Source organism: Tripterygium wilfordii, chromosome 10 (assembly GCF_013401445.1).
Source record: "Tripterygium wilfordii isolate XIE 37 chromosome 10, ASM1340144v1, whole genome shotgun sequence".
NCBI lineage: Eukaryota > Viridiplantae > Streptophyta > Magnoliopsida > Celastrales > Celastraceae > Tripterygium > Tripterygium wilfordii.
The window spans coordinates 2,835,236-2,852,505 of NC_052241.1; the positions used below are offsets into that span (position 1 = coordinate 2,835,236).

General features: G+C 36.5%; 1 pseudogene; it reads right to left on the reverse strand.

The window, feature by feature from the left end:
- Nucleotides 1–1,664: 1,664 nt before the first annotated feature.
- On the reverse strand, nucleotides 1,665–16,704 carry LOC120007232 (annotated as a pseudogene).
- Between the last annotated feature and the right edge of the window lie 566 nt (nucleotides 16,705–17,270).

Sequence of the window (17,270 nt, forward strand, 5' to 3'; positions counted from 1 at the left end):
AATCGTAAGAAAACACTAGACTTGTGAGACACTGCCTATTTTCAAGTGGATGAATAGAGGGCACGTGTGTTCACAATGCTCCTAAGATAACGCCTATCGTGATGTAGATGTGAGTGTGAAATATGAATATATTATGAACGTATCGTGCAAAGGCATGAATGATAGAGAATACACAAAATAATACCGGACGTGAGACATTGCGTGTTTCTAAATGGTAAATAGTGGACATGGGCATATGCAGTTCATGTATAACATCGTCTATCATAATGTAAGTGAATAGGGATGGTGGATGCTTATGAGATTCGTGAATGATAGATGCCGCCCGATTTCCACCGTCATGATGAATCCGGTGGTCCTCGGGGTATCCCTTTTTTATGCAAACCCTAGATCTACATGGATGTGGTTTAGAATATACTTACCTGGGAGCTGGCTGGCCGTAGATTTCGGTCTTTGCCACTTTTACCTCTTATTCAAATACCCCATCTAAATATAATCGCACCGGGGATAAAAGATAAAAGTGTCGCACATCATGCCTACACCTTTCTTGACAATTGGCCAGAAAGGTTCCCACAATATACAAAACCCGAGAATTTTTACATAACAGGAGAGCTACGCCGATCGTTATATGCCTCAGCTTGCGTACATATGCCTCGAGCTATACAAGCTGATATAATGGATATTTCATTTGATCCTGGATCAATTATGGGACTCTTGTTATGCAGACTTTAAGAAATACAAATTAAAATCGATTTCCCACCAAAGAGAAGGGGCAGAGGGGAGGGACCACAGTAGGATGTGAACTTTTCTTGCCACAGGCTCAATAGCCCAATGGCATTGGCGCCTCAGGTCCAAAGTCGAGACTGAAGCATCTCAAAAGTCATGGAGATGACTAGCTAAATGATTTTGCAAATATTGCAGCAAAGAGTAGTATTTCCCTTGTTTTCACTTTGACAATGAGTAAGTGATTCAAAGAGGAGTATCCAGATGCACCAAGTAGATCCATCCTATTGTTCACTAAATACTGATGTTCCAAAATTGGCTATGTATTCTAGCAGAACATTCACCCGTTCCCTATCTAACTTTGATAAGGGGGAACATCAATTCTGCCTTCACTTTGGCATCCACAAAGTGACTTCTTTGAAACACCGAATCAAGAAGTTGTATCAGAATGCTTTTAATATTGAATTATAAACCTCCCATCCTCTTCCTTAGGGATACAGAATGAAAATGCAAATTTTTGGTCAATTATAAAAGCCAAGGTATCTCAAAAATATCAAAGTATCCTTTATTCCTTTGACCACCATGACTCTAAAAGCAAAAACTACAAGCAATCATTAAATAGTAATGTTCACTAAATGCTGACTTTCACAATAACTAAACATCTTTCTTTTTGGACAGCTTTGGAACCTATCCATGGTTTAGCCACATTGGACCCATACTTATAAACTCTGGATTGTAGCAGTCACCCACAAAAAATTGTTTCAATGTAAACATGCATGTTAAGGGACCTATCAAGAGATAAACATCACTTCTCTAAAAAAAATTACTAATTCGACACACACTGATATCAATTTGTTGTCCAATAGTGGGCTACCAATAACTATAAATACCATACACCATCTATAACCCATAAAACTTTAAGCCACATGGGTTGGGACATGAACAATAAAAAAAAATAGTAAACAATTTCTGTGCACGGGATGTGTTTGACCTTACCCAAATAATATGTGGAGAAGCTGTTTATAGACCTGAATAGTATAGACCTAAAACCAATGCAGGATGATACTTCCAAGTTCCAACCAAGCATTTGACTAAAACACCACATGTTTAGAAGAGGACTAGCATTACAAGCTCCAGGCAAACCAACTGTCAAACATTGTAAAATACGACATAAAGTAACATACCTCCTACCAGGGACAGCACCATCACTTACTGTCAGAACAACAACTCTCAATTCAGCAGCTTGCAATTAATTTGCAGCAACATTCTCAAATTTACTTTCTGGCTGAGCAGAAGCTAAATGCAATGCTATGGCACCATTATTTATAGCAGCACAAATCAGAGAGTAGAGTGGCTGAGACGCAGGTATTTCACTACCCATAATTCCAACAAGGCATTAGCTGACTTCATAGTTAAAAGCTGACTGACCAGTACTCTCAGCAACAAATCTGAAACATAAATACAACTGGATGTCATTAGAATGGATCAACTGAGCAATAAATCAATCCCAGAAGGAAGAAATTCAACTCCTAATAATAATCACTCAGAATCCCATGACCCCAAAGACAAAATGCCGGAACATCTCACCCAAAACTACTTGACCTATCATGAAATTTTGTACGATTTCGATCTGTCTTAATAGATGGCAAAGATCACCAATGACTTTGTTTTCAAAATGAATTTCCTTGCAGAGATGGTCCTTTTGGCAATAACTTTGTATTCACAACATCAGAATATTTTTTCTCGCTTCTACTGGACAACCCTTCTCAGTTCTCAGTTGTCGATCTATTTGCAATGGATCAACGATTTTAAAGAGTAATACCTTTCCTTAGTAACTGATGGAGTACGTAGTGGAACTTGAATAGGTCAAAAGAGTAGAGTCTAGGTTTCCAAACTACCAACCAAAACAGACACTAACAATGACCTCATCAAATAATATATGATTCAGGCATGCAAATACAAATGTAATCGAAACCACAAATATTAATTTGCCGAAGTCATACCTGGTTTGTTTTGCACCTAGTGGCTTGGAACTTGAGGCACGACCTTAACCTAATAAGGAAGCTTTAAGCATTCGGAGATTACACAGCCACATTAATAAACCCGGACAGATATTTCAGTAGCGTGACGCAACCAAGAAGATATCACTGGAACATGGGTATTCTCTTTTAGCGTTAAATTTTTTCAACTTTCAAAAACTGAATTTCAAGAGTAAATCGCAGTCTGATTTCCACGTTATCCATGGCATAAGGCGCATGCATTCTGACGATTCTTATATGGTTTAGGGACTTGTTAAATATTTTGCCCTTTCGCTTTTATAGGCTCCTCTTGTCACAATGTAACCAATAAATTGGTTTCAACTTCCAAGGGCAAAATATTATATTTTAACTTACAATGCATTTTTGCTTTCAATGCATGCATCATGACAATATCTTATATGATATAGTGGACTCGTTAAATATTTTGTCTTTTCGCTTTTATAGGCTCCTCTTATCACAATAGAACCAACAAGGCCTATGGGCCAACATAAAGAAAACATAAACATTAAGCCTGAATAGCAAGAGACCTAAAGGCCAACATAGCAAATAGCATAGAAAAAGAGGCCCTATACTGAGTCTTATTTGAATATTGCGGAGGTTCAAATGGCACTCCATACAAATAACATAACATGAAGTGTCTGCAGGTACTCACAAGTCAGTTTAAGTAGCAAGCATCTCCTGGTTTTGTGATATAATCCTACGAATATTTAGGTCACCACTGCACTCCTTCAAGAGATGAACCAACGACCCCCATACTCTAATTGCCTACTCAAGGACCAAATTTACATGTCTTACACCCAGTCCACCAAAAAAATATTTATAGGTAAACATGCATGGCGAAGAATGAAAAAGAAAATGGGTTTCGCTTTTAGGGTTTACCTTGAGTGAAGCCGGGTAAGGAGGCAAAAGGTCAAGCTCAAAAAAATCCTCCGCCAAAATCATGTCGAGAGCATCGTGGAAGGACACCGTAACAGGCGGCAAACGCTGGTGGTACAATATCATGAGCCTCTTCAGGCAAGATCATCGTCGGCATGGTGTTACCAGGGTAGGTGATCACACTTGGAACCATATGAAACACCAACTGTATGGATTATGGTGAGACACTGAGGAGAGCTATGTTTATACATCGCTGTTTGGAAGTAGGCACAAACAAATCCTGGGTTACCTAAAACCAGGACTCAGACTGAATAGACTAATAGAGTGAGTGAGCTTTGGGAGTATAATTTCATTGCGTATTTTTGTTTTTCAAAAACCAAAAAAAATAAAAATGCGCAATATTTGGATGAGTAAAAAATGTGGGCCACCACTTGGGTTTTCCAAGTATCGGGCCTAGCTTTTACAAGAAGAGAGATTATTGTGGGCCATTTACACAAATCCAGAAAGTACAGCCGAAGCCCATCAATGACGACACATGTCGGGAATTCATTTGACCAGAACTACAAACACGTTTACACGTGGCATATTCTCATTCGAGGATATCATCTTCTCCTCTCGGGTTCACATTCCCTCTTTTTCCCGCCATTCTCACCCAAGTAAATAATCTATTTGCTTTTTTTCACAAATCAGAGAACAAAATTTCCCAAAGTCTGAGGAAATTTTTTTCTTTGCAATTTTAATTTTCTACCTGGGTCTCAATCGTTTGATTCACATTTGTTATTTCCAAGGTTAAAAACCTTTGAAATTGTTGTTTTCAAATCCATTTTCAGGTGGGTATTGATGCGTAGTCATGGCTTCACAAAGATGGTATTGACTAACTTTTTCTAGATATGAATTCAATTTTTTTCTTAGTGTGTGGAACTGATCAACTGAATTGGAGAGGGAACTTCGTATGGTATACTATGATCACATATGTGCACATCATCATCTTTTGTAAGATGTATCTAAAGTCATGATAAAATTTCTAAATGATCTGAAATATCTTGTCAAGTTTGATTGAATCTATCAATCAGATTATCTAATCTATCTACTCTATGACGAATGAGAATATAAGTAGCGGGAGTGCTTAATCTGAGCAGAAGTTGGGCTTCAGTAAATCTAATGTTAGCAAGATCCAATTGTCTTTCCATTTCTCTTAGTTGTTTACGCAATTGGATTACATACATAAGCATAATAATAATAAAACATAAATATTATGAACAATACAAATGATGAATATGCACAAATATTTCTGATGTTCCAGATCAAACTAAGTTCCAGGAACATAGCATACTTAGAAGATGAAATGCAAAGAATAATACCAAAAGTGTTGAATAAACTTTTCGAAGAGCTTCTATTAACTCCTGAAAGCTTTACAGAATGAAATTTATCTTCTCAAATTACAAGGTGTCTTTACAATGAAATCTTAATCCTATTTATAGACTCTTCTAAGGGCACACAAGTAAAAGCGGGTGCTCATTGGGCCCCATCGACCAATTACATTTGTCGGCCACAAGAAGAAAACAACAAAATTAAAAAGATACTTCTATAAAGTTACTTTAATAAAGTTGGATATATCCAGACGAGACTGAGTAGATACAGAGTCATAACTCCATCGATAGATCCATAGTTATTGTCTTCTTCAGATAAAATAATATTAGTCCAAGTCCAAAGTGGGAGTTGAGTCATAACCGGTTGGTAGATTCCATCTTCAACCCTTTTTTTCCATCAAAATTTCTGTCAATTTGTGAGTAGGATGGCTGAGTGAATCCGGTATCTTCCTTTTGATAAGGCTCATAAATCTCGTTAGAAGTGTCTTTTTTGGATGAATCAATCAGTGTGACGTCGTCACTAGAGAGATCCTTTTGTTTTTTTTTTTCTGAAAGGCAAGCTTCTTAGCCTGGATTATTAGTTCTGCTTGAGAAGCATTTGACTGATTTTCCTTTAATTGAAGGAGAATTTCCAACAGATCCTTTTCTTCATATTTTTCTTCGAGTATTCCCTGAAGATACTTTGATTCTACTGTTAGACCAAGAGTTTTTAAAACATTTTGTTTGATAATGGACTCATAATTATAAGAGGCCCACGAACGAAAACTGAGTATTCGGACAAGAGTGGAAAAATTAATGATATCTTCCAAAGCATATTGCCATGCCCAAATCCAGGGTACATTGAAATCAATAAGAAAATATAAAAGTTTTTCGCGTTTAACAAAGCTATAGTTTTTAAAAGTTTTCTATTGTGATAACCACCAGCAATAATATAAGAAGACTTGAAATAAGCCTTCGGGTAAAAATGTTTTTTCTGGACCAAACTGATCCCACCAAAGTAAAAACCATTTAGGACAATGTGCTTCAAATTTTTCATCAATTTGAAAAAACCAGGAATGTGTTTTCAGTCCATTTTGGTAAATAAATGTTTTAATCCAAGACTCAATATAGTCCCAGTAATTGTACAGCCTATAAGACATCTTCTCTATAAGAGAACGATTTCGATTAGGATCTCTCCCAAATTCATCGAAGGACATAACCTTCTTGATTATAACTTTGGAATAAGCTATTTGTGGACCATTACCCCTAGGGGTGTGATAAAATGTCATAGACCCAGTTTCTTCAAGGATCTTTTCATAATGAAGTGCCCAGAGATTAACACAATTTTTAAATTGCTCATATTCCAGTTGTTCAAAGCACATGACGGGAATTGCAAATGGTTTTCGAATATATTCGGTCTTAATAGTGTGTTTCGTTTCGGGTTTTTAGCCCTTGTTAAAAGACATTTGTCCTCTTCCCCTGTTGCTAGAACTTGCCATAACCCTGTAAGTATTCACGGTTAAGAAAATCAGGAAGATTGTTAGAATCGCCTTTAATAAATTCAATATTGAAATCAAAGATTGCCAATAAGGCTTGCCAGCGAGCAAAAATTTGTTTAAAAGCAAGATTTTTAACATCTTTTTCTAAACCATCTTTAGCTGCTTTGCAATCAATGCGTAGAAGAAATTGTTGATTTAATAAATCATCTTGGAATTTAGTTATGCAAAGAACAATAGATAAAAGTTATTTTTCTATAGTTGAGTATTTTTGCTGAGCAGGTTTCCATAAACCTTAAGTAAATCTTACCAGCTATTCCTTACCTACTGGCCCCTTTTGTTTCAGGATACCTCCATATCCCAGTTCGGATGCATCAGTTTCAACAATTTTATAAAAATTGGGATTGGAAATGACAAGAAACGATAAATACCGTATCTTTCTTTTTACAGTCTGGACAACCTTAGTGTGGTCGTCAATCCAGGGTGCAAGTTTATTTTTTAACCTTGCAAATAAAGGTTTACAATCTTGTGCAAGATCTTTATAAAAATCAGCAAAATAATTCAAATTTCCCAAAAACCTTTGCAATTGGTTTTTATCTTTCAACTAATTAGGAAATTTTTCTCCAAAGCAAAGGGCCCGATCAATAGGAGTAATTGATCCTTGAGTAATGTTGGACCCAAAAATCGAACATTTGTTTGAAAAAGCTTTATCTTATTCAGAGATAAGACGACCATTTTTCTTGATAGTATTAAAGAAAGTGTGAAGATGTTTCTAATGTTGAGAAATATCAAAAGAATATATCAAAACATCATCAATATAAACGATGGTGAATTCCATAAAAGCACTGAAAATGTCATTCATAATATTTTCAAATTCAGAAGGGGCATTTTTTAAACCGAATGGCATAACATTCCATTCATAATGTCCAAATGGGAGAGTAAAAGCGGTTTTATATCTATCTTCTTCGGCAATTTGAATTTGCCAAAAACCACTTTTCAAATCAAAATTTGAAAATATTATGGCTTCACAAAGCCTGTTCAGTAAATCTCTTTTATTAGGGATTGGATACCTAATCCATTGCAAGACCTTGTTTAAAGGTTTATAATTAATTACCAACATAGGGGCTCCTCTTTCAATCTCAACAACGTCATAAACATAAAAGGCTGAGCAGCTCCAAAGGGAATAGCTTTTCCTGATTAGACCCTTTTCTAAGAGTTGGTCTATTTCTTTCTTGCAATATCCTACCAATTCTTTTGACATTTGAATAGGCCTGGCTTTAGTAGGAATGTTTCTTTTATTAAAGTCATGTTCATATGGTAATTTGACCATATGCTTCTTTCTTTCCCAAAAAGCGGTAGGAATTTCACTACACACTTCTTTTTCTAGTTTTAACATAAAGGCCTTTACCTTTTCTTGGGTAGCAGGATGCTCCACCTGTTTGGTAATGGAAATCATATTAATTTCCTGTTTTAGGAAAGCAATTTGCTTTTCCTTGTGAGAAACAGAATGGTGAAGGTTGTTTATAAAAGCTACCTTCTTAGGGAAAATAAATTCGAATGTTACCCTTTTCCCTTTTAGAACAGAATGAATTCCATTGTTATCAACCGTATAAGGTTCTATCAAAATGAGGAATGGATTTCCTAAAATAATATCAGTGTTTAGGTTTTTAACCAACACGAAGACTAATTTTATAGACCTATTCATGACAGACATAAGTGTTTAACTTGACAATTTATAGTTTACCTTTAAATCTGTATTATCAGCCGTGGTTAAGGTTTGAGATGTTTTCTCAAAATATTTTGTGGGTATTAACCCTTCTCTAACACAATATCTATCGGCACCTGAATCGACTAAAGCTAGAGTAGAGATTGTTAATTCATTGTGAATAACAATTGAGACCTTAATACAGTATAATCTACTCATTATTTCATGTACTACAGTCAAATATTCTCTTTCAGGTGATTCTTCTTCTTCAGAAACTACTCCTTTGTCTTCAGTGATTATTTCCTTTCTACTTTTATCTCTTTCTTCAGAAGAAGGTTCGTTATTACTATTCCCTTATTTTTCATTCTTGAGGGTGGCTCAAAAACTTTCTTTGGTTCTGTCATTAAATTTCCTTTTCCTTTGTCTATCCTGATTTCAGATGGTCCTGCTATGTCAGAGAGATCAGGAAAGGAAAACGAAGATGAAGGGAGAGTCACTGAGTAATTAGCTTCAGCTTGTAACTCAAGAATCTCAATTCTCCGCCTAAGAGATTTCGTTTCAGATTTTAGGTTATTAACCTCTTGTTTTAAATCTTGTAAAGGGACAGGTTTGGGTGGAGAGGCTCTCTCTAAGACCTCTCTTAAAGTATAGACAGGGGATGCAGCAATCTCCTTGGGATCTGTTTTAAAATCCCTAGGGGTTTTATCCTTTTGAAGACTTAAAAGTCTCTCTATTGCCTCTTGTTTAGCCTGTGGATCAGTAATTGTATCAATTAAGTCTAGCATAAAGCTTTCATTTTGAGTAAGCGTGTTGATGCTCAAACCATTCATTTTTATAATGGCTTTATTCATTTTTATAATGGCTTTATAATAATCACACTCATAGATGGTCCATCGACATTCCATTCATAGATGGTTCTACAACCATATTCAGCAGCAGTGTTGATGTAGTTTTCCTCAAAGAGAATATCTTGAGGAGTTGGTCTTGGGTAATATTGCCTAGTAGGTGCTGAAGGTGGATAAGTCACGCGGCTTCCTCTAATGTTAACTGGCATGATCCTACTAGTTTGTTTTTCCATTAATTGACTCCTAAAATTTTCTAATTCTTCAGAGTCTAAATCAGATTCTTCTATCTCAGAATTATGAGATAGTACAGAAATGTTTCCTTTTTGTTTATCTGAGATTTTAACTCCTTTTAACCTATCAACCAGTCTTTTAACGAATTCTTTAGAGGGCTCATCTCCTAGGTTGAACTCCTAAGAAATTTATGGTCCTGACCTTATTTAATTTCAGATTTTGACTTTAAGGTTTGAGTTTGGTTACTCGAACATACCGAAGGAATAGACTATACCGAAGATTTGATCTCGGTAACTTTTAATTGACTTTCTATTCTATCCATTTGTTCCATCATTGTTTTTAAACATAGATTAGTGTAGTTTCCCTATTTTTGAATTTTCCCTAAATTCTTGTCAGATTCGGAGGGTACTACATAGGGGTTGGCCTCTATTCCTTCAAACTTTACGGAACTTCCTGGAGGATGAATTTACTCAACTGTTTCTCCTGAAGCTAGAGTCCATTTGATCATAGGTGTTTTTGTTATGACTGAGACAGACTCTCTTTCCTGGTATAAGACAAATCATTGTTTAAATGGCATATTGTATCCTATTAAATTCATCTTTAAAGAAAGATAATTCTTCTTTATTAAAAGCTTTAAAGTACCATTCTCTAAAAGATTTATTTACTTTATTCATAAATTCCTTACTTATGAGCTTCATATCTGGAACAAAGGTTTCTTGGATTACGTTAACCCTTTCATTTGTCTGATAATTCCCAGGTTCAAAACTGAGTTCCAATGGTGTGGCTTCAGGTTGTACTGTAGACTCATTAGAATTTACTTCAGAAGTTTCGGGATTAGAAGCTGCTTTATAAGCGGCATGCGAGATATCATTTTCAGATACCATGACACCCTTTACGGGAGGAGGATTGGTTCTTTTAGACATGGAGGAAGTGCTGTATCTAGCTGGTTCAGATTTATTAGATCTTTTGTCTAGGCTAGATAAGGACAACAAGCCCTTCCTACTTGGTGAGAAGTAAACTTCAACATCCCCACGAGAGTGTTCAATTATTTGTTCTACTCTCCTTGGCTCTATTGGTTTTGAGATAGAGGTTGAGGCATTTTCTAAGAGCCAATCAGAGGGGAGAGTGACATCAGTCCATCTTATGCATTTGGGAACGACCAAATTTGCATTGGTCGTATCTACCTGAAATAAGGTAGTCGATCCCTTTTTTGATGTACCTAAAACATTAGGTGCTATCGTGTTCATTGCTTTGAAACATATGCGATAAATAACAACTATGTTTCTGGATCCAGACATCATATTGTAGCCTAATGTCTGTAAGTTTATCTGCAAAGCATGTTGCAGATTTGGGTCGTCCATAGAAAGTGTCAGGTTGGGGTAACAGACAAAATAGACTAGTCCCTTACAAAGACTAGTTTCTACCATTCCTAAAAAGGAATCCGTAAAGTTATAGTGTCTGGCGTCTCTTAAGCACACTAGGACAGAAGTGTTCAATCCTTCACGAGTTCATGGTTTTAGGGCAATTTGTACTAACCCTATGTCCAGATAATTATATTTAGTGAGGATTTCCTTAGCTATAAGCTTGGGAGGAAAAAGAGGTATTACCTCTTGAGTTTCAAGAACAGATTTTGCCTGTTCTACTGTTTTGACAACATAAGATGATCTTAGCATAAAAGATCCTTTCTTGTAAACTTGAAAAGGTTCTATTTTAGGAATGATCCACCTATTTAACACACTTTCTACATCAGTGAAAATTAATTCTTCTATATTTTAACTTGATTTGGATATTGCAGAGCTAGAAAGTTCACAAGATTTCTTAGACATACTGCTAATAAAAGAAGCCATTTAGGTTTTAAGTAGTCTACCGTATGACTACCTAGAGGGGTTTCAGTCATGGCGGATTATAGCGAGCAACACAGCCTAACGCAATCCCCGCTTAACGACCTAAAAGCTCAAGCTAACCTGGACTCCATCAAACCCAATAATTTTCCCTCTTGTCCTAATACTCAGTTTTCGTTGTGGACCTTTTATAATTATGAGTCCATTACCAAACAAAATGTTTTAAAAACTCTTGGTCCAACAGTAGATCAAAGTATCCTCAGGGAATACTCGAAGAAAAATATGAAGAAAATGATCTATTGGAAATTCTACTTCAATTAAACGAAAATCAGCCAAATGCTTCGTAAGTCGAACTAATAATCCAGGATAAGAAGCTTGCCTTTCAGAAAAAACAAAAGGATCTCTTTATTGACGACATCACACTGATTGATTCATCCGAAGAAGACACTTCTAACAAGACTTATGAGCCTTATCAAAATGAAGATGCCGGAGTCACTCATCCATCCTACTCACAAATCGACAGAAATTTTGATGAAAAAAGGGTTCAGATGGAATCTACCAACCGGGTGATGACTCAACCCCTACTTTGAACTTGGACTCATTTTACTTTATCTGAAGAATACAATAACTATGGATCTACCGATGAAGTTATGACTCAGCATCTACTCAACCTCATCTGGATATATCCGACTTTATTAAAGTAACTTTATAAAAGTATCTTTTTACTTTTGTTGTTTTCATCTTGTGACCGACAAATGTAATTAATCGATGGGGCCCAATGAACACCCGCTTTTACTTGTGTGCCCTTAGAAGAGTCTATAAATAGGATTAAGATTTCATTCTGTAAAGCTTTCAAGAGTTAATAGAAGCTCTCCGAAGTTTATTCAACACTTTGGTACTATTTCACTTTTCTTTGCATTTCATCTTCTAAGTATGCTCTGTTCCAGCAACTCAGTTTGATCTGGAACATCAAAAATATTTGTGCATATTCATCATTTGTATTGTTCATAATATTTATTTTTATTATTATGCTTATGTCTGTAATCCAATTACGTAAACAACTAAGAAAAATAGAAAGACAATTGGATCTTGTTAATATTAGATTTATTGAAGCCCAGCTTCTGCTCTGATTAAACACTCCCGCTACTTATATCTCCCTTCACCATAGAGTAGATAGATTAAATAATCTAATTGATAGATTAAATCAAACTTGGCAGGATATTTCAAATCAGTTAGAAATCTTATCACAACCTTAGATACATCTCTGGTATCGAAGCCCGAGGTTGAAGAGAGGTTTAATTGAGTCCAGATTAGCTTGAACTTTTAGGTCGTTAAACAAGGTGTGCGTTAGGCCGTTTTGCTCGCTATAATCCGCCCTGACTGAAACCCCTCTAAACAGCCATATGGTAGACAATCATACGGTAGACTTCATCTGTCACACATTTTTCAACACTGTTGGCACGAGCCTTTGCTGAGCCTTTAAACAAGAAAACCAACACATGCATATGTTAAAAGGACGTATAGTCTAATAATCAGATAGCTTTGTCAAAGGACTATACCTGGGATAAGAGGATCTAGATGATGTTCATTTTGGTATGGACACTGAACTAGAGCCTGCCCTTCAGTCATTATGTGCATACACCTTGCTTGTCCACTGCCTAGAAAGGTTCCGACAATACATAACTCGAGATTTTTACATAACGAGAGAGAGCTACTTTGGTCATCATGTACCTCGGATCAAAGTCGACTTTGACAACGAGTAAAACAACAAACAACTTTACCCTTTTGCTTTGGCATCAATTAAGTGACCTCTCAAAAACATTGATTCAAAGAGGAGTATCCAGGCGCACCTGGTTGGGATATAGAAATCTCTCCCATCATAGAGGTAGATAATACCAGCATAAGATCATTCACTGAGGATTTTTTTTTCATCTGATAGTTCATTAAATACTGACGTCCCACATAATTGGCTATATATTCTAACATAACATTCACCCATTACGTATCTAACTTTGATAAGACAACAAAAACCGTGGCAAACCGAACCGACTGATTAGTTATTGTTAAACATATGTTAGTGAATAACCGAGAAAACCACCAATAACTAAAAACCGTCAATAACCCAAAAACCGCCAATAACCAAAAACCGCCAATAACCAAAAACCACCGACAACCGAAAAAAACCGCCAATAACCAATCGAGATAAATTTATGACAAAAAAATAGAAAAAAACCAACCGAAACCGACCGTGAACACCCCTTCATAAAGGGGAACATCCATTCTACTATCACTTTGGCATCCACAAAGTGACCTCTTTGAATCACCAAATCAAGAAGTTGTGTCAGAATGCCTTTTAATAATAATGATCCATCCTCTTCCTTAGGGATACACAATGAAAATGCCGATTTTTGGTCAAATATGAAAAGCCAAGGTACCTCAAAAATATCAAAGTATTATTCATTCCTTTGAGCACCATGACTCAAAGCTAAACTACAACTACAAGCATTGATTAAATAGAAACGTTCAAATAAGCTAATTTTCACATATGTTTTTATTGGACGCACACCTGTAGAGTAAACTCTGGATTCTAGCAGTCACCCACAGCCCACTAGAATCACTTTAAATCAAAGGTGCTCCAGGAGAGATTCGAAAAATGGTTCTCCAAGTTTACCGATGGTACTAAGTCCTCATTTTCAAACAACAGACTGTAATTTTTTCCTCAAAAGAGGCGCGATTTATAGAGACTAGATTGTGGCCAGAACATTTTATAGGGTAACTTCCGCAGAAAATTTCCTTCTAACATCAGAGAAAGTTCATTAATTTGGGCCAACCAAGACAACACTACACTCGTTTTGTCTTACCCTAGAACTCATTTAGGTGCATCACTGCACTCCTTCAAGAGACCAACCAACAACCCCCACACCTCTAATTGCCTGCTCAGGGACCAAATTTACATATCTTACACCCAGTCCACCAAGGGGAATTATCAAGAGATATTCATCACTTTTCTCCAAAATTACTAATTCCACACAATCTGATATCAATTTGTTGACCAACAGAGGCTGCCAACAATATCGTGTAAGTCATATGGTTCCGGACATTAATAGTAAAAAGGGTAAACAACTTATTTGCCACAATATCGTCTGCCGATTTTATGGCCACCTCCACAAATGTTTTTTCTCACTTACTTCTAGTACCAACTAAAACAGACACAATGACCTCATCGAATAAATCAAAATTAAGGCATGCAATTAGGAATGTAACTGAAACAGTAAATATTAATTTGCAGAAGTCATACCTGGTTTGTTTTTGAACCTCGTAGGCTTGGAACTTGAGGCACGACCTAAACCTAATAAGGAAGCCAAACCTGGTTTGTTGCAGAAGTCACATATTATACCAGCATCGCTTTCGGTTCTGTCCTCGTACCGGCTTCTCAAACCTGTTCAATACAGACTAACTTTGTTATTGAGTCTAGTTTGTTGGGCTGCTTGAAAACAGCTAACCACCTTTGCACTTACCTGATGGTGGATCCCTTGGACCCCTTTTTGTTTGCACCCTACCCGATGGTGGTTGTGATTCGTCAAGCAGAAGACCATAACAACGAGCTACGGCTTGATCTGATACTTCTGGATGAATAGAAAATGCTAGAAGCAAAAAACAGACAATACAAAAATAATCAGAAAACTATGGTAGTAGCTCAATCTTTGTAAAGTAAAGAGACAAAACTTGTAATCAGGAAGATGTACGCTTACAAAATCTTTTCTGCCACCTAGAATATCTTTATGGAAACAAGAACAACTACATTCTATGCCACTAGCAGCTGCCAACATATAACTGCTCTTCCATGTATCTGTAGGTGCCGCCACTGCATGAGGAATGTGACGAGGATGTTTCTCTCTTGTCTCCTTTTATATGCTTAAGAGCATGCATCAAAGCCTCCATGCATTCAGCAACCGCATTAGGATTTCCAGGCAAGTTTATAGTCTGATAAAAAGAAGATCAGGAAATGAGAAAGACCATTAACTATGGAAACGCGATACTCAAAAGCACCATATGAAAGAACTGAGCCGATGTGAGTCATGAAACAATAAAACATGGGGTTACTTTACCAATAAACAGATTTTAAAACATTTAAAGCTGCATTCTACAGGGAGTACTTGAAGAAAGGTGATGGCTTTCAGTATGCATGAATTTCCATGGGTATGCAGGTGCCTAAATTTGTAGCAGTCTCAGTGTAGGCATGCATGCATGCAATTGGCATGTACAAACAAGAATGTTCTAATTTCAACGAATCATTTAACTAATAGGTTTTCTTATAAAATCCAAATGCAAACACAATCGTTACCCTGGACTTACCAAAGTTGAACCTCTTATTTCCTACTGCAGAGCGCGATAACATAGCAAATGGAGTTACCTGTTTCAACGGACATACAGAGTTCCAGTACCATTAATTTAAAAGCAGTGCAGTCATCAATGGCCTTTTTCCTATATAGAGCCGAAAAGCGGGTGAAAAGAAGGTAAAAGATCAAGGAAATCGCCAAATAAATTAATCAAAACTCAAGTGTCGTGGAAACTCAAATTGTGTTACACATAAGAGCATCAAATTCATAAAGTCCTATATTCTTTCCCGAATGTAATAGAGAGGACATTCAATCGAAAATTTCCTAATATAAAGTGCAAAAGAAATCAGACTCTGTTTTTCCAAGTTACATGGGAGCAATACAAAGTACAGACAAATATTTTAAAACTATATGAACACATCAGTAAATTTCAATTTTTCCTGTTGTGAATGACCTAGAAACGTCAGAGATGGCAAAATAAGTTATGTAAATATCTTTGATGGTAGCCAAGGTAATAGCATTGTCAATGTTAGGAAGGATTAGGGAGTGCAATTAAGATGACCAAAAGAGTTCATGAGGAATTGGCTATTTCTATGCTTTGTTCTTAGGAACAGTAGCAATCTTATTTTGAAGATTTTATGCCATTGAATGTTATAATTCATCATCTTCTTCCAGTTCGTGATGGGATGCATCCACTTTCTTTCATCAAAGAAAGAAAAATGTCAAAAGATTGTATGGAAAAATAGTAGTTTCTCCAACATACCTTTACGCTCTCGCGCATCATGACGAACAAAATACCAGGGTTTTCTCTTTGCATTAACTCATTTGTTGCTTCAGGAGTCGCATCTCATGGAGTGAAGCCAGTGACACCTTGATCACAAACATAATTTAGAAGGGGAATAATAAGAAAGAGGAGGAATAAAAGACAATATATGGGGAAAGATGGAGAAAGCAACGTCCTCACCTAGGGTAAAAATGAGATATATCTTATCAATCTCACTCCATTTGATGCAGCACATCCTCGATTTTGCTCTTATCATATGGGACGACTGTTGTTGTAACTACCTTGCTCCCCCAAACTTCTCCGATGTGGAAGTTATTACAGAAACTGTCTGAGGACCACTGCAGTTAAAAATCAATTAACTTACAGGCATAGATGCACATATCTGAAGGAAAATAAATGTGGAAGAATTTTTGAAGAAAAATCCGGAGACTTGTTTACCTGATATTGGCAATTCCAACAAGGCATTAGCTGACCTCATAATTAAAAGTCGACCGCTCATCTGATGACAAGTACTCTCAGCAACAAATATGAAACATAAATACAGCTAGACGTTGTTAAAATGGACCAACTGAGCAATAAATCAAGCCCAGAAGGAACAAATTCAACTTCTAATAATAGTCACTTAGAATCCCATGACCCGAAATATAGAATGCCTAAACAGCTCAACCAGAACTGCTTGATCCATCGTTGACCTTGCATCTAATGATAGCACCATGAAATTCTGTACGATGTGGATCTGTCTTAAAAGATTGGAAAAGGCGACCCTGTATAATATAGGAAGAAAGAATGACCACCAACAACAAATCTATAATTTTACATTAAAAAAAAGCAATTGAAGCAGGGGAGAGAGGGAGAGAAAGATGAATGATTTTTCTAGCAACCTTGAGGGATGAGGGTTAGCTCATCCAGAAAGACGGATAGCAGGGTCTACAAAGAGATGGGAACCAACTATACAACTGACAGGATTTTCAGGTAGTCCAAATGCAAGAACCTTCTTTGCCACAATATTTTTTGCCGATTTTATGGTAACCTCCACAAATTTCA